At 39.1% G+C, this 21,592-nt stretch overlaps 1 protein-coding gene across 5 annotated transcripts in view; it reads left to right on the forward strand.

Annotated features, from left to right (window-relative positions):
- Nucleotides 1–21,592, forward strand: part of TNFSF4 (TNF superfamily member 4) — a 305,662-nt gene that overhangs the window by 14,965 nt on the left and 269,105 nt on the right. Inside the window, exon 3 of one of the 5 annotated variants that reach the window (XR_010135394.1) lies at nucleotides 20,306–20,435. The exons of the other annotated variants lie outside the window; for them this stretch is intronic. The gene's annotated coding sequence lies outside the window, so the exon portion shown is untranslated. The remainder of the gene's footprint in view (nucleotides 1–20,305; nucleotides 20,436–21,592) is intronic. 5 annotated transcript variants of the gene reach the window in all.

The raw sequence follows: 21,592 nt of genomic DNA on the forward strand, positions 1-21,592 counted from the left end.
TGGGATTACAGGCGTGAGCCACTGTGCCCAGCCAACATTTTTTCTTTCATTTTGACTTTGGAGAATCTGCTGATATATATCTTAGGGATGATTTTCTTGAATAGTTATCTTACTGGGGTTCTCTTGTTCCTGAATTTGAATGTTGGCCTATCTTGCTAGGTTGGGGTCATTCTCCTGGATGATATCCTGAAGTATGTTTTCCAACTTGGTTCTATTCTTCCTGTCTCTTTCAGGTACCCCAATCAGTTGTAGGTTTGGTTCTTTTACATAAACCCATATTTCTCAGAGGTTTTATTCATTCATTTTCATTCTTTTTTCTCTATTCCTGTCTACCTGTCCTATCTCAGAGAGATAGTCTGCAAGCTCTGGGATTCTTTGCTCTGCTTGGTCTATTCTGCTATTAATACTTGGGATTACATTGCGAAGTACTTGTAGTATGTTTTTCAGCTCTATGAGGTCGGTTATGGTCCTTTCTATACTGGCTGTTTTGGCTGTCAGCTCCTGCATTGTTTTATCATGATTCTTAGCTTCTTTGCCTTTGGTTAGGACATACACCTTTAGCTCAGCAAAACTGGCTTTTGTCCACATTCCGAAGCTTACTTCTGTCATCTTGGGCTCAGCCTAGTTTTGAGCCCTTGCTGGAGAGGTGTTGTGATCATTTGGAGGAAAAAGGGCTCTCTGGGTTTTTGAATTTTCAGGATTTTTGCGTTGATTCTCATTTTTGTGGGCTTATCTATCTTCGATCTTTGAGGTTGCTGACCTTTGGATGGTGCTTTCATGGGTTGTTTTGTTTTTTCATCTGTTTTTCTTTTAGCAGCCTGTTTACTCTTCCTTAGGGATGCTGCAGTTAGCTGGGGGTCCACTCTACACCCTAGTTGCCTCAGTTTTTCCTGTACTTGGAGGTATCAGCAGTGAATGCTATGAAACAGCAAAGATGGCAGCCTGCCCCTTCCCCTGGAAGCTCCATCCCAGGGCGGTACTGTCCTGTTGCCAGCATGAGCACACAGTATGTAGGGGGTGGCTGGAGACCCCAGTTGGGACATCTCACCTAGTCAGGAGGAATGGGATCAGGGATCCACTTAAAGAAGCAGTTGGGCTGTTTTTGATAGAGCAGTTGTGCTGTGTCGGGGATCCCATCAGCCCCTTGTTGGTTTGGGCTCTCCGAGGCCCACAGGCTGAACTGGCTGAGGTGCCCAACAGCCAAGTTGGTGGCCTGCCTTCCCCTCTGGGCACTCTGTCCCAGGGAAAAATTAGAACTCTGTTGGCCACAGAACATGGGTGGGGGTGGCTGGATACCCCAGCTGGCATGATCTACCCATCAAGGAAAAGTTGATCAGGGTCCCACTTAAAGAAGCCATCTGGCCATGCCTCAATAGAACAGCCTTGTTGTGCTGGGGAACTGCTTCTGCCCTTGTTGGCTTGGACTCTCTGAAGCCCACTGGTTGGAATGGCTGAGTCGTTCAAACAGCCAGCTTGGTGGCCCTCCTTTCCTCCCCTCCTCCCCTCCCCTCCTCCCCTCCCCTCCTCCCCCCTTCCCTCCTCCCCTTCCCTCCCCTCCTCCTTCCCTCCTCGCCTCCCCTCCCCTCGGGCATGCTATTCCAGAAAGAGATCAGGATCCATTTGTGGAATACAGGCAGAGATGGCTGGAGGCCCCGATTGGGAGGTCCCTCCCAGTGAGGAGGAATGGATTGGGGCCCCACTTAAAGAAGCAATCTGGCCATGTTCTGGCAATGCCGCTGTACTGTTCTGGGAAGACCCTTCCTTGTTTGAACCATATGGATTCTCTGAAGCCCATAGACTGGAATGGCTGAGTCAACCAAACAGTAGAGATGGCGGCCCACCCCTCCCACTGGGGACTCTGTCCCATCACAGGTAGGCTATATTCCAAGCCAGTAGGTCTTATTTTGTGAGGTGTCGTGGAAGTGGGACCCACAGATTGATGCTGCTTGGCTCCCTGGATTCAGCCCCCTTCCTAGGGGTATGTACAGACCTCCCACCTTGCCTGAGTTACAGACACCTCTGTTGGGGATCCTGGGGCTGGAATATATAAAGTTCCTGGGTCTCTATGCATGCCTGAGCAGCTGCTCTGCTGAGACTCAACACACCTCTGTGTGTGGGACCCAAGACCCTGGTGATGTGGGTGCACAAGGTGGTGTGGGTGCACTGATCTGATCTGTGGGTTGCAAAGATCCGTGGGATAAGCGTGGTTTCCTGGGGTTGCACACTCACTCACTGCTTCCCTTGGCTGGGGGTTGGAGTTCTCTTGGCTTCATGTTGCTCCCAGGTGGGCTATTGCCCCACCCTGCTTTTCTCTCTTCTCCATGGGTCGAGTTGTTTCTGTGATCAGTCCCAATGTGAGTGCCTGGATATTTCAGAGGAAGGTGCTATATTCACTTGCTCCTTTCTTCCTCTCCCTGAGTGCCACAGACAGCTGCTGCTTCTAATTGGCCACCTTGGCCCCCCTCCCCTGGGTTCTTAATAACGTAATTAAACCACAACCCATCCTAAAACTTATCCTACTTCTAGACTTCTGTTGAGTTCAGAAATACCCTCATTTTTAAAGATAATTGGAGTCAGGGTTTCTGTTACTTGCTGTCAAAAGCATTCTTAATTAGACTTGCTAATATTTGACTTTGGATTTTAAGAATGACCCAAGATGTATTTTATTTTTACTATTGTTTAGTATTTAGTATACTTTAGTATCAGAATTAAATTTCTCAGTGAAGTGTATTGGGAAGTTTTTCATAGTTTGTACTGGCTGAATGTTTAAATAATCCAGGAATTATCTGTTCTTTATGATGTATTAGAACTTACTGATAAAACAAACTGGAACTGGTGCTTTTTTTGAAGTTAGAGCTTTTGCTGCATTTTCAAGTTTTTCTCTGATTATTGGGATAATTTCCTCTCTTCATGAGCTAATATTAGTAATCTGCATTTTCCTAAAAATTTGTCTATTTCATGTAGATTTTCTAATTTACTGGTGGGTATTTGGAATTTTAGAATTTTAAAAATCTCTTAATGCTGAGTTATTTTTCTTTCCTTGTTGTAGATACTTGCATTTTCTTTCTCTTTTTTTCTTGTTCAGACTTATTAATGGTTTGTGTGTTGTATTCTAAAAACAAAAACAAAATAAAACAATTGCTTTATTTACCAGGTCTATGCAATTTTGTTTTGCCATGCTTTCTAGTTCATTAATTTTGAATTTTATTTTTATTAGTTTCTCTTATTCTCTGTTGGCTTATTTTTTTTTTTAATTTTTTTAAACTTTCTTGAACTGGGTGCTTAGATCATTTACTTTCAATCTTCCATATATATTAAGAAGATCACTGAAAGCTCTGAATTTTCCTTTGAGTTAAGACTTTGGTAGTATCCCATAAGTTTTGAAATGTAGTGTCGTTTCATTGGTAATTTCAAACAGTCTGTGTTCTAGTACTGATTTCCACTTTAATCCAAGAGTTGTTTAGAAAACTGTTTTATAATGTCCATGTAATTAGATTGAGTTTGCTGTCTTTTTCATACTGATTTCTTGTTTGATTACCATGTGATCTGTACCTTTGGATATTTGAGATTTTATTTGTGACTTAGTCCTTGATAAATGTTTATTACTGCTTCATGGCTGTTTAAAAAGAGTGAGTTCTTTCTGTATGAAGGATACAACAAATATTATCTATGTACATGCCTTTCTCTACTTGTTTGTTGATCTATGTATGATGTCCATCACCCCTTATCTGCTTAAGCTCTAAAGGTCTTTTCTCTTTTCCCTACTCTTTCTCTTTCTACATCATCAATTCCTGATTCTCTACTAGATCATTATATTAGCATACAAACATGCTCTAGTACAACTCTCTCCAGTATAAATATGATGTGAGCCACATATGTAATTTAAAATTTTATGGTAGCCATATTAAAAAAGTAAAAAGAAAAAGGTAAATTTAATTGTCATATATTTCATTTAACCCAATGTATGTGAAATATTATTTCACCCTATAATTGATGTAAAAATTATTGATGAGATATTGTATATATTTTTTCATACTAAGTCTTCAAAATGTGGTGTGTAATTTATACTTACAGCATATCTAAATTTATGCTAGCCACATTTCTTTTATATATACATATTTTTTATTATTTTACTTTAAGTTCTAGGGTACATGTGCACAACGTGCAGATTTGTTACATAGGTATACATGTGCCGTGTTAGTTTGCTGCACCCATCAACTCGTCATCTACATTAGGTATTTTTCCTAATGCTATTCCTCCACCAGCCCCCGACCCCCCGGCAGGCCTAGGTGTGTGATGTTCCCCGCCCTGTGTCCATGTGTTCTCATTGTTCAACTCCCACTTATGAGTGAGAACATGCGGTGTTTGGTTTTCTGTCCTTGTGATAGTTTGCTTAGAGTGATGGTTTCCAGCTTCATCCATGTCCCTGCAAAGAATATTAACTCATCCTTTTTTTTGTTTGGCTCCATAGTATTCCATGGTGTATATGTGCCACATTTTCTTAATCCAGTCTATCATTGATGGGCATTTGGGTTGGTTCCAAGTCTTTGCTATCGTGAATAGTGCCACAATAAACATACATGTGCATGTGTCTTTATCGTAGAATGATTTATAATCCTTTGGGCATATGCCCAGTAATGGGATTGCTGGGTCAAGTGGTATTTCTAGTTCTAGATCCTTGAGGAATCGCCACACTGTCTTCCACAATGGTTGAACTAATTTACACTCCCACCAACAGTGTAAAAGCATTCCAATTTCTCCACATCCTCTTCAGCATCTGTTGTTTCCTGACTTTTTAATGATCGCCATTCTAACTGACATGAGATGGTATCTCATTGTGGTTTTGATTTGCATTTCTCTGATGACCAGTGATGATGAGCATTTTTTCATCTGTCTGTTGGCTGCATAAACGTCTTCTTTTGAGAAGTGTCTGTTCATATCCTTTGCCCACTTTTTGATGGGGTTTTTTTTTCTTGTAAATTTGTTTAAGTTTGTTGTAGATTCTGGATATTAGCCCTTTGTCAGATGGGTAGATTGCAAACATTTTCTCCCATTCTGTAGATTGCCTGTTCACTCTGATGATAGTTTCTTTTGCTATGGAGAAGCTGTTTAGTTTAATTAGATCCCATTTGTCCATTTTGGCTTTTGTTGCCATTGCTTTTGGTATTTTAGTCATGAAGTCTTTTTCCATGCCCATGTCCTGAATGGTATTGCCTAGGTTTTCTTCTAGGATTTTTATGGTGTTAGGTCTTACATTTAAGTCTTTAATCCATCTTGAATTAATTTTTGTATAAGGTGTAAGGAAGGTATCCAGTTTCAGCTTTCTACATATGGTATACTGGCCACATTTCAAGTCCTCAGCAGCCACCTGTGGCTAGTGGCTGTTATATTAGACAACTTAGTTTTCATATTTTTTCAGGTTTAAAACTTCTAGTTTGACCCAACATTTCCTTCTCCTACCATTTATTTCTCTGTTCATGTTTCTTTCTCTTCCTTCATACATTGAAATACATCTTGTTAAATCCAGGCTGGGTGTGGTGGCTCATGCCTGTAATGCCAACACTTTGGGAGGCCAAGGTAGGTGGATCACTTCAGCCCAGGAGTTTGGGACCAGCACCTGGGCAGCATGGCAAAACCCCATCTCTACAAAAAAAAAAAAAAAAAAATACAAAAAATTAGCCAGTCGTGGTGGTGTGCACCTGTAGATGCAGCTACTGGGGAGGCTGAGGTGGGAGGATTACTTGAGCCTGGGAGATTGAGGCTGCAGTGAGCTGAGATCACATCACTGCACTCCAGCCTGGGCAACGGAGTGAGAACCTGTCTGGGAAAAAAAAAAAAAAAGAAAATCCAATGGAAGCTTTTCTTCAATTTCAATGCATTTGACCGAGTTGATTACTTTTTTGGAAACACTTCTTTTTCTGCTTCCGTTACACCAAACTCTCCTATTTTTTTTTTTTTTTGTTTGTTTGTTTGTTTGCCTCTCACTGGCTACTCTCTCTGTTTCACCTCTTCTCTTACTTCTGAATGTTGGTGTGTCTCAGGAGGTTCTCTGGCTCTTTTCTCTATCTGTAGTTTCTCTGGAGATGATATCTAGTCCAGCGCCCTTAAATAACATATATATGCTGTTGATGCTAATTTTTATCTTCAGACAAGCTCAACATTTGTATAGCCATCTATCTGCCAATTTGACACCTTGATCTGAGTATGTCATAGACATTTGATATATATTCAAAATTTAATTCTTAATTCTCTTTCTTTCTAACCACAACAAACTCATTCCATCCACAAATGAATATACTATTTTCCCTTTCTCTTTAGAAGGATCATCCTGATTCCTCCTTTTACTCCCCTCCCACAGGAGCCTTAACACTAAGTCCAAGCGATTCTATCTCCAAAGCATATATTGTAACTGTTCGCCTTTCCCCTTCTTTACTCCTAGCCTCTATATTCAAGTATGCTTATTATTAATTTATTTCCTCTTAGTTCCAAACTACCTTTCTTTGTCCTACTTCACGATACTGGAGATGTACACTGCAAACTACATTTTTTTCTCAGATATCTGGCTTTATATTAGGTTCAGCCAATTAGGGGCTAAGGGAGTGCTGAAGGGATTCTCAAAGTTGGAGAAGGAAAAAGAGATTTATCTTCTCCTGTTATTTTTGCCTTTTCCACATGACAGTGAATGGGTCAGCACACACCTGGCCCCGGCAGTATTCCTTGTGGTGGTGAATTGTTCCTGTGGTTCCAGCAAGTGAATGTCCCCCAGAGGTTTCTTCTTCACCCCAGCAGTGGGTGACATGTTTATGCACCAGCTGAACCATCTCCTTAGAGGCCCAAATGTTAGTCTGCTGGAGTCCTTTCTCTCTTTCTAAGTTTCCTCCTTGTTTACCTTTCCTTTCATCTTAAGAGTGATAGCTGTAGTCTGAGGTTGCCACCTCTATTACACCATACAATTCTCTTTTATCCTTTTTAGTGGTTAACCACCTTTTTACCAAGTTAACAGCTCTTCATGATTATGCTTTCTTTATTTGAATTACTGTGTGGTTTCTGTCTCTTGACCGGACACTGGACTCTTATTAACGGCAGTAGTGATCACTGCAAGGACTGTAGCGTAGGATGGATATTTCTGAGTGTAGTGGAGTGCTTACAGACAGAAGATGAAAAGCTCAGGTCCTTAAGCTCTTGGTTTAGTTCTCGGTCTGAGAACTAGAGAACTTCCATGGCAGCCCTAACAGGATCTTTTATGTCTTGTAGCCACAGGGTTGGTATTGTTAAAAATTAAACACAAAATTTAATTTTACAGGTTGCAGAACTACAACATCAGTAATTTTCTTGGGAAATTAATGCCAAGTTTCTCATGTGAAAGTTAGGTCATTGATTGGGAAGGAGACCCCAAAACTTGAAATGGGCACATATGGTTGGTCTCAAGTGAGAGTGAGAATCTTGAACCCCTGAGTTGCTCTGAGTCTCCCTTGCCAGTGGGAATATCTTGCTTTTGTGTATCTGCAGAATTTTTTCTCCCCTCAAAAACCCTGTAATTGCCTCGCCTGGAGCAAATACTTCACAAACAAGAGGATGCTCACTCTCCTCGGAGCCTACCTGAAACACCCGTTACTGCCACTAGACCCATAACTAGGGTCGATTGTCATCATATTCCAGTGGCCTGGAAGTGGCAGCCAGTCTGTGAATATAACTCTGGCCCTGAGTCCCAAGTTTGCCCCTTATTCCAAAGAGTCACTGTTTGCTATGCAGAGGAAGTATGGGCCAAGATAACCTCACCAAACACCGGGTTCCAGATTCTCAAGCAGTCCCTTTCAACACCATGGTTTCAAAAAGTAAATTTGAGAGGTAATTTTAAGGCTCTTACGTAGAAGAATTCTCCCCAAAGAAACATATCTATGGTGATTATTGTTCAATTCTGGACCTCTCAGCATTGTTTCCTTGCTTTGTCAGTTATAAAATAAATATACTTCTAGCTTTCTGGCTGTATGGGTGATACATGGCATAGAAATCTTGGGTGGGAGAAATGGGGTGTCTGGCAGGGACAGCCCCTTTCTCTGAGATTTGTTCTCCTGAGCTTTCTGAGTGCTGAGTCATTTTTAGCAAATGGCTGCATTTTAGCTGTTGAAAAAGAAGATCTCTCTTCCAAGGAGAAGGAATGTGGGCTTGTCCTAGTCTTTAGATACTGAGCTCAAGTGTCCCTAAACTAAATTGTTTCATTTTACAGAGGGCTAGACAATTAAAGCTATATAAACAGAGTATTTACATGTGTTATATAGTCAGTAACACTGTTTCCTAAGAGTCCCCATGGGCAGATAGGTTTATTTTACAATTAACAATCACAACCCTTTGTGAAGTTTTGATTGGCAGATTAGAAGCCCAGAATTTACTCTTACACCTCTGGGGTTTTTGTGTGCCCACTTAGATATGAAGTCAGTTCTTATCAGTAAGCACTCAGCTTTCATTTCCATCTCATTAGCTGAGAGTACAATCCCACTGAAAACTCAACTGTGGCTTGAGGCCTAGTGGGCACCTGTTAATTTTCCTCTGTTCCATAGTCCCATCTCTCAGATCAACAACCTCGTCATAAAGGTAGGTGATAAAGGTAGTTACTCATAAAGATGTGTAACTAATTCACAGAGAAGCATCTCTAGTGGAGGATAAACAATTGAAAGTACATAATTCTGGCCAGGCACAGTGGCTTATGCCTGTAATCCCAGCACTTCGGGCGGCTGAGGTGGGTGGATCACCTGAGGTCAGGAGTTTGAGACCAGCCTGGCCAACATGGTGAAACCTCATCCCTATTAAAAAAAAATACAAAAATTAGCTGGGCATGGTGGTGGGCACCTGAAATCCCAGCTACTTGAGAGGCTGAGGCGGGAGAATCGCTTGAACCCTGGAGGTGGAGGTTGTAGTGAGCCGAGATTGTGCCATTGCACTCCAGCCTGGGTGACAAGAGTGAGACTCTGTCTCAAAAAAAAAAAAAATTAATTAAAAAAAACAAAATACATAATTTTGTTTGGAGGCGCTGAGAAGAAACGATATTGGTGTTGCCTTTTTATATAAAGTTAGATTATTAATGATATTGGTGTTGCCTTTTTATATAAAGTTAGATTATTAATGATATTGGTGTTGCCTTTTTATATAAAGTTAGGTTATTAATGATATTGGTGTTGCCTTTTTATATAAAGTTAGGTATTTAATATTTAAGACAATTTACAAAGTTAAACTTTGTGCAGGGTGCTGGTATAAAGCATTGATGAGTCTATAGTGTGATGTTCTTTTCCCTGACTTCTTTTCCTATATTTGCTCATTTGTCATTCCATTTTCTCTAAACATTTCTTCTTTCCTGTTTTTTCTCTTACATTATTTAAGTGTGTTATAAAAATAATTGTTGTCTATTGAGATTCAGCTATCCCAAAGCAGGAAGATATGGATTTTGAGTACTTCTTATAGCCATGGTGGGCTGCACTCCTGCATTTTGCCTTTGCCACTAACAGCACCTGCTTATGGGACAGTTAGAGGCATGGGAGTAGTAGAAGCAATGCTAGGTGCCCTACCGAGATCAATTCCATAATGTTAGACCTAAGCTGTAGCCATCTGCCCCTTCAAAGACTATCTTTGTCTTGCTCCAGCATTAATTAGTACAATTTCTACTTCTCTCTGAAACAATTTTAGTTTTAGGTCATTCTCTCTGCCTAGCTACCTTGCCCATATGAAGTCTGGAAAATTTCGTTACGCAGAGGTGTGCCACCCAGAAGAAAATGGTTTGGAGTGGCTCCATTAAGCATAATCTGAAAACATAAAGCCATGTGTTTACGATTAGTCTAGAATGAACTCTTGGGGGTTGGGGACTCTGGCTTTGTATTTTCTTGTGGCTGCCTAGCACATTATGTTTTACTTGCCCAATAAGTCTGTTAATGCTTACTTAATAAATATTTACCGACAGCCATGAATAAAAACTAAGAAGCTAGGCTGGGTATTTCAATAGTCAGGTGGACAAATTCTGTGAGAACAAACAAGTAAGAGTGACTACCTTTTTCACCTTCCTTTCCAAGCTGGGGTTTGTTTTTTTATTCCAGCCTTGTAACCTAACCTGGAGTCAGAAACTGTTGATCCAAGGAGGAAAAATGCTGAAAACAAGGCCAGAGATGAGAGATATCTACACCTCAGGCTGTTTTATAACAGGTGTTTAGCAAAGACATCACTTTTAGTTTATATTGGCTCATATTCTGCAGAGCAAGTGGAATGAGACAAATCTGGGAACCTGGGCTCAGTGCCACAGTTATACTCAGAGACCTGCTGCCACTTCCAGGCTGCTGGAACATGTTGAAATTGGACTCTAGTTATGGGTCTAGTGGCAATAAGAAGTGTTTGGGGTACATTTTGAGGAGAGTGGGCATCCTCTCTTTTGTGAGGCATCAGCTCCAGGTTAGGCAATTACAGGGTTTTCAAGGGGGTAAAAAAAGAAAAGACTTCTTAAAAGACATGGAAGGGCAAGATAGTTTCTTTTTCTACAAGTTTATTAACTTTAGACTTTATAGTCTATGATCCATTTTGAGTTCATTTTGTATAAGGTGTGACATATAGTTTAGGTTTATTCTTCATATGTATGTATGTGTGTGTGTATGCATGTATTGTGTGTATATGTATGTATGAATTTATGTGCATCTGAATGTCCAAATGTTCCAGTATCATTTGTTAAAAATACCATAATTTCTCCACTGAATTCCTTTTACACCTTTAAAGAAATCAATTGACCATAAATACAAAGGTTTATTTCTGGACTGTCAATTCTATTTCATTGATTTATCTTTTCCTTTGCCAATCCCACACAATCTTGACTACTATAAAGTCTTGAAATCAGGTGGTATGACACCTCTAATGTTATGTTTTGTTTTCTTTCTTTTGGCTAATCTGGTTATTTTGGTTTTCCATATAAAATTTTAATTGTCTAAATCTACAAAAAAACCTACAAAAATCCTTTGGATTTTCAATTGGAATTGCATTAACTCTGTAGATTAGGAGAATTTACATTTTAACAATATTGAATTTTCCTTATCCATGAATACTGTATCTCCACATTTATTTATATCTTCTTTGACTTTTTCATCAATCTTTTGTATTCAGCAAATTGATTGTGCACATATTTTATTGTTTATAACTAAATATTTTCCTTATTTTTGGTGCTATTATAAGTGGTATTTTTGAAAAAAATTCCGATTTCAATTATTCATTGCTGGTATATGGGAATATAATTAACTTTTTTATATTGACTTGTACATATGCTGGCACCTTGCTAATTCACTTACTAGTTTAAAAGCTTTTTGTAGATTCAATGAAATGTTCTACATGAACATGTTATCTATGTATGAATAAATATATTTTTGCTTTTTCCCTTCCAATATTTATATCCTTTACTTCTTTTTATTGCCTTATTACACTGGCTAGTACTTTCAGTACACTGTCGAATGTGTTAAGAGAGGACAACGTTTTCTTCCCAGTCTTAGGGGGAAAGCATTAGTCTTTCATCATGAAGTATAAAGTTAGATGTAGGTTTTTCATAGATGCCTTTTATTAGTTTAAGGAAGTTCCCTACTCTTTTTTGTTTGCTGGAGTTTTTTTTTTTTTTTTATCATGAAGTGATTACTGAATTTATTCTAAACTTTTTCTTCATCCAATAAGATATTCATGTGATTATTCTTTTTTAGACTGTTGATGTGGTGAATTACATTGATGGCTTTTCAAATGTTGAGTGAGCCTTGTATTCTGGGGATAAGCCCCACTTGATCATGCCATATTATTAATATCTTTTAAATATATTGTTGGATTCAATTTGATAACATTTTATAAGATTTTTGTGTCTGTGTTCTTAAAGGATATTGGGTTGACATTTTCTTAATTGTAATGTCTTTGGTTTTATTGGGTAATGCCAATCTCATAAAATCAATTGAGAAGTGTTCCTTCCTCTTCTTTATCTGGAAGAGATTATGTAAAATTGTTATTTCTTCCACAATGTTTGGTAAACTTCATCAGTGAAACCACTGGGGCCTAGAGAATTCTTTTTGGAAGGTTTAAACTACAAATTCAATTTAAAAGTTATACATATGTATATATGAAATAAATCATTGCTTTAACATAAACTTTTTTCTTCCTGAATGCGTTTGGTAATTTTTTTAATTTTAAAAATTAGTGCATTTTGTCAAATTTACAAACAGCTTTTCATAGTACTGTTCCCTTGTTATCCTCTTAAGGTCTGTGGGGTTAATAGTGATGTTTCTTCTCTCATTTCTGATGTTTCTAATTTTCATCTTATTTTGCTTGGTCATCCTGGCTAGAGGTTTATCAATTGTGCTGAAATTTTAAAATAATCAACTTTTAGTTTCATTAATTTTCTCTATTGTTTTTCTGTTTCCAATTTATTTGAGTTCTGGTCTTCTAATAATACTTTCCTTCCTTCTACTTACTTTGAGTTTATTCTGTTCTTTTTCTTGTTTTGTCACTTGCAAGCTTAGATCCTTGATTTGAGATGTTGTTCTTTCCCAATATAAGCATTTATAAATTTCTCTAAATCACTGTTTTAAATGCCTTCTGCAAATTTTGATATGTTGCATTTTTCTCTTTCATTTATTTTTCTAAATTCCTTTGTGACTTTCCTTTTGGCCCATGGGTAATCCAGAAGTATGTTGGTGTATTAGTCCGTGCTTGCATTGTTATAAAGAAATGCCTGAGGCCAGGCACGGTGGCTCATGTCTGTAATCCTAGCACTTTGAGAGACTGAAGTAGGCAGATGCTTGAGACTAGCCTCAGCAACATGGCAAAACCCTGTCTCTACAAAAAATTAAAAAATTAGCTGGGTGTGGTGGTGCATGCTTGTAGTCCCAGATACTCTGGAGACTAAGGTGGGAGGATTCTTTGAGCCAGGAAGATGGAGGTTGCAATGAGCTGAGATTGTGCCACTGCACTCCAGCCTGGGTAATAGAGCAAGACTGTCTGTCACACACAAGAAAAAAAAAAAGAAAGAAGAAAAGAGAAATACCGGAGACAGGGTAATTTGTAAAGAAAAGAGGTTTAATTGACTTATGGTTCTGTAGGCTGTACAGGAAACAGCTCTGGCATCAGCTTCAGAAGAGGCCTCAGGAAGCTTACAATCATGGCAGGTGAAGCCAGGAGCGGGAACACCACATGGTGAGAGCAGGAGCAGGAGTAGGGGGAGGTGCCACACACTTTTAAATAAGCAGATCTCACAAGAACTCACTCACTATTGTGAGGACAGTACCAAGAGGATGATGCTAAACGATTCATGAAAAATCCACCCCCATGAGCCAATAACCTCCCACCAGGCTCCACTTCTAACATTGGGTATTACATTTGAATATGAGATTTCGGTGGAGACACACATCCAGACTTTATCGGTTGGTTTCCAAATATTTGGAGATTTACTAGATATCTTTCTTTTATTAATTTTTAACTTACTTCCATTATGGTTCAAGAAGATTGTCAGTCCTCTGAGCCCAAGCCAAGCCATCGCATCCCCTATGACTTGCACTTATACACCCAGATGGCCTGAAGTAACTGAAGAATCACAAAAGAAGTGAAAATGCCCTGCCCTGCGTTAACTGATGACATTCCACCACAAAAGAAGTGTAAATGGCCAGTCCTTGCCTTAAGTGATGACATTACCTTGTGAAAGTCCTTTTCCTGGCTCATCCTGGCTCAAAAAGCTCCCCCACTGAGCACCTTGTGACCCCCACTCCCACCCGCTAGAGAACAAACCTCCTTTGACTGTAGTTTTCCTTTACCTACCCAAATCTTATAAAATGGCCCCACCCCTATCTCCCTTCTCTGACTCTCTTTTCGGACTCAGCCCGCCTGCACCCAGGTGGTTAAAAGCTTTATTGCTGACACAAAGCCTGTTTGGTGGTCTCTTCACACGGACGCGCATGAAAAAGATTCTTTGTATGACTTCAATTATTCCAAATTTGTTAAAGTTTGTTTTGTTTTATGGTCCAGAATATGGTTTAGCATGGTGAATATTCCATGTGTGTTTGAAAAAAAAAAGTTTTCTGCTTTTGTTGAGTAGAGTGTTTTATAAAGGTAAATTATGTCAGCTGGACATAACGTTGTTTGGGTCGCATCTGTTGGTACTGATTTTCTGTCTACTTCTGTCAATTACTGTGAGAGGAAAGTCAGTCTCCAACTATGGTTGTGGATTTATCTAGTTCTTATTTCTGTTTCTGTTTTAAGTTTTTGGAACTTCTCTTAATAGGTGTGTACATTTAAGATTGTTATGTTTTCTTGATTAATTTAACCTTATCCCATTATGCAATATCTCTGTTTATCTTTAGTAGTATTTCTTGCTTTGAAATCTACTTTGATATTAATATAGCCACTACATTTTTTCTTTTGATTAGTGTTTGTATGGTATCTCTTCTTTCATCTTATTACTTCTATTCCCATCTGTGTCTTTATTTTTAAAGTAGGTTTCTTGTAGATAGTTAGGTCTTACTTATTTTTAATCAAATTTGACAAACTCGATGTTTTAAGTGGTGTGCTTGGATAATTTATATTTAATGTAATTATTGATATGTTTGAATTTATTTTATTATTGATTTTCTAGTTGTCTCCTCTGTCTTTAATTCCTGTTTTCCGTTTCTATTGATGTCTCACTGTGTTTGCTGACTCTTTTTTTCTTTTTTCTGTATTTTGCTATTGAACCCATCAATTGATTTCTTAAACTTCACACAGTGTATTTTTTTCACTTCTAAAATTTCCATTTCATTCTTTAAAAAAAACTTTAAAAAGACTTTATTTTTAGAGCAGTTGTGGGCTCACAGACAAATTGAGTGAAAAGTACAGAGAGTTCCCATATGCCCTCTACCCCTACACATGCACAACCTCCCACACTGTCAACATCTGGTACCAGAGTGGTACCTTTGTTACGGGTGATGAACCTACACTGAAACCTCACTATCACCCAAAGTCCATAATTTACATAAGGGGTTTATTCTTGGTGTTGCAGATTCTGTGGGTTTGAACAAATCTATAATGACATATAGCCACCATTATAGTATCATACAGAGTAGTTTCACTGCTGTAAAAATTGTCTATATTCTGCATATTCATCTCTCCCTCCCTGCTAAACTCTGGCAATCACTGACCTTTTTACTGTTTCTATACTTTTGCCTTTTCCAGAATATCACATAGTAGGAATCATACAGTATATAACCCTTTCAGATTGGCTTCTTTCACTTAATAACATGTATTTAAGTTTTTTCCTTGTATTTTCATGCCTTGATAGCTCATTTCCTTTTGGAACTGAATAATGTTCCATTGTATGGATATACCACAGTGTATTAGTCAGGGTTCCCTGGAGGGACAGAACTAATAGGATACATGTGTATATGAAGGGGAGTTTATTAAGGAGTATTGACTCACATTATCACAAGGCAAAGTCACGCAATAAGCTATCTACAAGCTGAGGAGCAAGGAAGCCAGTCCAAGTCCCAAAATCTCAAAAGTAGGGAAGCCAACAGTGCAGCCTTGTCTGCAGCTGAAGGCCTGAGAGCCCTTGGCAAAACACTGGTGTAAGTCCAAGAGTCCAAAAGCTGAAGAACTTGGAATCTGATGTTTGAGGGCATGAAGCATCCAGCAGGAGAGAAAGATGAAGGCCAGAAGACCGAGCAAGTCTACTCTTCCATCTTCTCCTGCATGCTTTATAGCTGCACTGGCAGCTGATTAGATGGTGCCCACCCAGACTGAGGGGGGGTCTGCCTCTCCCAGTCCACTGACTTGAATGTTAATCTTCTTTGGCAACACCCTCATAGACACACCCGGGAACAATACTTTGCATCCTTCAATTCAATCAAGTTGACACTCAGTATTAACCATTACACACAGTTTATTTATTCATTCACTTACTGAAGGACAATCTTGGCTGCTTCAAGGTTTTGGCAGCTATGAAGAAAGTCACTATGTACATCCATGTGCAGGTTTTTGTGTGGACATCTGTTTTTAACTCATTTGAATAAATGCCAAGGGATGTGATTGCTGGATTGTATGTTACAAATATGCTTAATTTTGTAAGATGGTTCTTTTTTTTTTTTTGTTTCTATTATTCTGCCAATAATTTCTGTTTTTTTCCCTTTGTTCAAGAGTGTTTGTCTTTACTTTGTGGAGCATAGTTACAATAGTTGCCTTAAAATCTGTGCCTGATTATTCTACTGTCTTGGTCTTCTCAGTGGTAGCATTTATTGACTGTACTTTTCATGCAAATTAGTAAACTTTTATTGGTTCTTTGTTCGCTGAGTGATTTTAGATTGTATCCTGGACATTCTGAGTATTTAATTTGGATGTTTTTCATTAAAATCCTCAAGAGATTTGGAATATTGTTTGATTATTTGAGTAGGTAATCATACTGGTTTTGTTCAGACTGTCTGTATTTTATGAGTGATACTTCCAATGTTATCTCAGTTTTCGGAACCTCCACTTGGCAGCTTTGTGTATGTTCCATGCATGCACAGCTCAGGGTTAAGCCTGGGCCTGTGCTAGGTCATACACAGAGTTAGGAGATCCATTTCTCTAATCTCTTATCTCCAGGACTCTCCATAGTCACCTACCTATATAAGTTTTCTATTCCTCATCCTCTGGCCCAATAGATAGGGGTTCTTTTGGAGTTTTGGCTGCCTGTGTTGCTACCAGGTCCTGTGACCAGGACCATTTTGGGTGCTATGTGGAGATGGAAAAAAGAGAGAGAAAATTTACCTACTGACTTACTCCAGTACTCTCTGGACCACAGGAGCCCTTTTCTGTTTGTTTAACTAGAAAAACAGAATTTCTATTGGGATTTTAGCTGACCATGCTACTTTTCACCCTGGCTCTGCTAGGCAAGCTGTGAAAATGGGGGAGGGAATGAGAACACAAGGATTCCTTTCTATGTTCTTCAGCTTAAAGGATCCCAGCCTTCTTTCTAGACAGAAGGGATTTATCTGAAAGTATTAGCTGTCTGCAGCACCCCCATCGCAGCTCATTTGTGTGATTGCTTTCAGCCGAAGCCTGTGAAAAGAAAGAGGAAATAAAATGAGAAACTTAATCCTGTGCAAATTGCTGTTTCAGTTTTTGACTTCTCTTCATAATCTGACTGCATTTCTTTACCTTTCAGAGTCCTTAGGTAGTTGTTTTTTGTATTTTGTCCAGAGTTTTTAGCTGTAATCAGCAGAAGAGGTAGGTTTTATTGAATTCACTCTTGACTGTACTTTCTTTTATATTCTTTTTTCACTTCTATCTGTACTACCTCTCTCAAGATGCAATGACTGACACTAATCCTATCCTTTTATTCTTTGAAGTAGAAACCATGACTATCCCTTTAAAGACCACATCTGTCACTTCAGGTATTTTTACTTGTGGCTTTCATTTGCTGGCTGAGCGGGTAAAGCCTGTTTAGGAGTAATACAATTCAAGAACCTCACTTTGAAGCTAACCATAGCAAACCTAGTTTACCTCTAGAATGCAGGTGACAGTGTGCAACCACTCCTGTCATCTGTCTTTTGTATGCTCTTCATTAGCAATCTTCCTCTTCCTTCCCAGTTCATTTATTTAGCCTCTGATTCATTCTTCTCTTCTCCCACCCCTTTCTCTTCTACCAGCCAGCCTACCAATACTTATTCTCTCTGAAAGGATCTTATCCTTTACCAGAAGTTCAGTTATTATCTCTAAGAACCAGTCCCTTCCCTTTTAAATTTTCTTTTCCCTGAAAGAGCCACAGTTTTATGTATTAGAAAAATGAAGGTATATGTTTTCCTTTAAAGGGATTATAATCATTACAGAAAATTTGAAAGTTTTCAAAAAATTAAAAAAAACAACCAGAATTTCCCAAAACCTGACTATCCAAAGAGAAGCACTTAATGTTATGTGTGTGATCTTGAGTGAAAATTTAAAATTTATATTAGAACATTTTATAAATTATCCAAACTTTTTGTACGAAAAAAACAGAAAATGTAAATAATAAGAAAAAAAACACTCATCATCCTACCATCTAGAAGTAAATACCGGTTATAGTTCAGAGTATGTGTACAGATACGTGTGTGTGTGTTTGTGTGTGTGTTTGCAGGCTGCTTGGTTGGTTAGGATGGGGAATAGTTGAGCCTGATCTGGGATCACAGCCTTGCTGTGTTGGAGAAAGGGGTTGGATGGAGTGGGTGTTGGTATGCAAAGATTGATTTAAATAAATGGTTTCGATTTTGGTATTTGGACAAGGCTTGAAGTGGAATCTCCTGGAGAACAAAATTGGGGAATGGAAAGAATTTGGTAGTGTTGTGTTTTGTGTCTTCCTGTCCCTTTTCTTCTGATTTCCCAAAGAGCTCACCCTGTTCTGTAGACTAAATCTTAGGCCTCTATGGCAACAAAGACTATAGGCTAATGGCTTAGATGACAAAGAAAACAAGAGTTGGAAAGGGGCTTTCTCTACATTTCAATCAGAACATAGCAGGACTGCAGCACAGTCAGCACTGAAGTGAACTCCATTGCATCAGTTTTGTAGCGTCAGGGAGTTCTAGAAAACAATGCCTTGTGTTGGGAACTAGCATTCTACCAGTAACTATGATATTGGTGGAGCAAGGGTGAAGAGAGGACCAAAGTAGAGGAACATGAAGGAAAAACAGTGAGCAAGTTATTAGAAGTAACCCATGAAGACTCCAAAAAATAATTAGGGGTGACTTTACGGGGGAGAGAGGTCCTGGAGTCAAGAGCCTGGGGGTGTGTGTGTATAAATATGTGTCTATTTATATCTGTATCAATTGCTATCTATATCTACATCTATCTTTCTTCAAAAATAGGACATTTTTACATCTACTATTGTATAATATTTCTTCCCTTAATAATATATCTTGAAAATCTTGTCATATCAAATATGGAAATATTTTATCATTTTAAATGGCTGCATTATATTCCATTGACTGCATGAGGATTCCATTGTAATCATTGTATGCATGTATGTGAGTATCAAAATTTATTTAACCATTATCTAGGATGTTTTCAAGCTATTATCAATTTCTTATTAGCAGTTCATTTTATTATTAAAATAATAATGTATTTTTCTCCTTTAAAAAACAACATTGTTCTGGCATCTCATACTTTCAGCCATAGAATCCTTAGATGGCATTTAAAAGTTTCTGACTTATTCTTGCTCATCTTTTCTGCATAACCACATTTAATCTGTTTTCAATTTGATATACATGGCCAGTGGTACTGCCCCAAAGGGAAGAGGCAAAATGGACCCTAATAGTGCCCACATGTTGCTCACCTTCTTTCCTGCCCATCTCAAGGCTCACTGTCTGGCAAGGATCTGTTAGACTTACATATTCTGAAATATAAATGTTATAAAACTGAGTGGCCTGGCATGGTGGCTAACATCTGTAATCCCAGCACTTTGGGAGGGTAAGGCAGATGGATCACCTGAGGTCAGGAGTTTGAGACCAGCCAGGCCAACATGGTGAAACTCCGTCTCTACTAAAAATACAAAAATTAGGCTGGGCACGGTGGCTCACACCTGGAATCCCAGAACTTTGGGAGGCTGAGGCGAGCAGATCACGAGGTCAGGAGTTCGAGACCAGCCTGACCAACATGGTGAAACCCCGTCTCTACTAAAAATACAAAAATTAGCCAGGCATGGTGGCGGGTGCCTGTAATCCCAGCTACTCAGGAGGCTGAGGCAGGAGAATCGCTTGAACTCAGGGAGGCGAAGGTTGCAGTGAGTTGAGATTGCGTCACTGCACTCCAGCCTGGACGACGAAGCGAGACTCTGTCTCAAAAAAAAAAAAAAAAAAAAACACAAAAAACCAAACAAACAAAAAAACCCAAGTGGATTAGATTTCTCAGGGACATTTTCATTTTAAAGGCAACAAAGAAGTTTTAGAAGCAAATGATTGAAATTCTTAGGTGTGTGGGAGAGGTGTTGCATTTGGTTTTGTTTTGAAGGGGTTCGGGGGAGGAGTTGGGGGAGCAGGATCACTTGGATACTCTTGAACTCCATCAGGACATGACCTGTTTTTCCTGAATGAAGGTCTGATCCTGGCGGTCCTGGTCTGTGTGGTGGGAATACTATACTATAGAACGTGGACTTACCATGCATTTACTCCCAACTCAGCATTCAGTTATTTCACAGGGGGAGCTTGAAATCGGTCAGGGTAAGAGCATTTACACCATAGAAAGCAGAAAATACTACAACTCAGGTTTTTCATCACTCTCCTCCCAACCCAGACCCAGTTATTAAACATTACCAGCACAACATTGGCTTCTTATTCCTCAGTTTACCAGGCTGTTACTCAAAATTCACTCTCCAGCCCTGCTTTGGAGCAGTTGGGAACTTCAGCATTTTGATCCACCTTTTTGGAGCCGCCTCATGTGAAAGATGGATGAGACCTTCGTCAGCAAACCTGGTAAGACCTCACCAGTCCTGTGCTGAGGATTGGGTATTAGTTTTTGCCTTGCCCTTCACCCTGGAGAGTTAAGCATACATTCTTTGGGTGGAGGTAAAATGTGACTACTCTGTCCACACCATGGGGAACATCAGGAACACAAGTATGCAAACACACATTCTTGTTCACCTATATACAAATAAATTCCCTTTTAGAGTGAAAACCAGAAACTGTTTAAAGCGCCCACTTTAAAAATGAAAACTAAGACTTCTGAAAACAAGTAATAACAACTGGTCTTTGGACTTAATTTTTTTTTGAGACAGAGTCTCGCTCTGTCACCCAGACTGGAGTGCAGTGACTCAATCTCGGCTCAGTGCAACCTCCACCTCCCGGGTTCAAGTGATTCTCATGCTTCAGCCTCCCTAGTAGCTGGGACTAGAGGTGCACACCATCATGCCCGGCTAATTTTTTGTATTTTTAGTGGAGATGGGATTTCACCATGTTGGCCAGGCTGGTCTCAAACTCTTGAGCTCAGGCAATCCACCCACCTTGGCCTCCCAAAGTGCTGGGATTATAGGGCTTGAGCAATGGTAAGGGAGGGGAGCTATAAGGAAGGAGAGGAAGTGAGATTGAGGTAGAAACTAGGAAAAGCAAAGAGAAAGGAGGGGAAAAAGGATGAAAAAGAAGAAAAGGGTGAGAAGTAAAAGAAGCAAGTAGGGAGGAAAATTTGGAGAGGGTGGATAGGAGAAAAAAGTGGACTGTGGAATGGAAGATGAGGAGCCTGCCGGGCTTTGGGGTGAGTGTGGTGGTTGGAGTTGAACTGTTTTGTTTTCCTTGGGCACAGGCCCTGAGAGGAGGTTACCCCTGCTCTGACTGTACTCAGAGGTTTAGTAACAATAATATTCTAAGCTTTTATTTTTATTTCCATCTTTATTGTCTATTTTTGACGATCAGAATATTTTCTACTGGGATTTTAAACATCTTCACCTTGTGACAAAATTACTTAGAACTAAAGATTTAGAAATTTAGTGATTAATATTAGATTGTATTAATATGTATAGCCTGTATTTTGCTTTGATGGATTTTAAACCTTACAGATTACATTAATTATTTTTAGGAAAGATTGAGAATGTCTCATTTCATAATGTCTAGATATTGCATCTTATTAAAAAATAAAC

Source organism: Gorilla gorilla, chromosome 1 (genome assembly GCF_029281585.2).
Source record: "Gorilla gorilla gorilla isolate KB3781 chromosome 1, NHGRI_mGorGor1-v2.1_pri, whole genome shotgun sequence".
Taxonomy (NCBI): domain Eukaryota; kingdom Metazoa; phylum Chordata; class Mammalia; order Primates; family Hominidae; genus Gorilla; species Gorilla gorilla.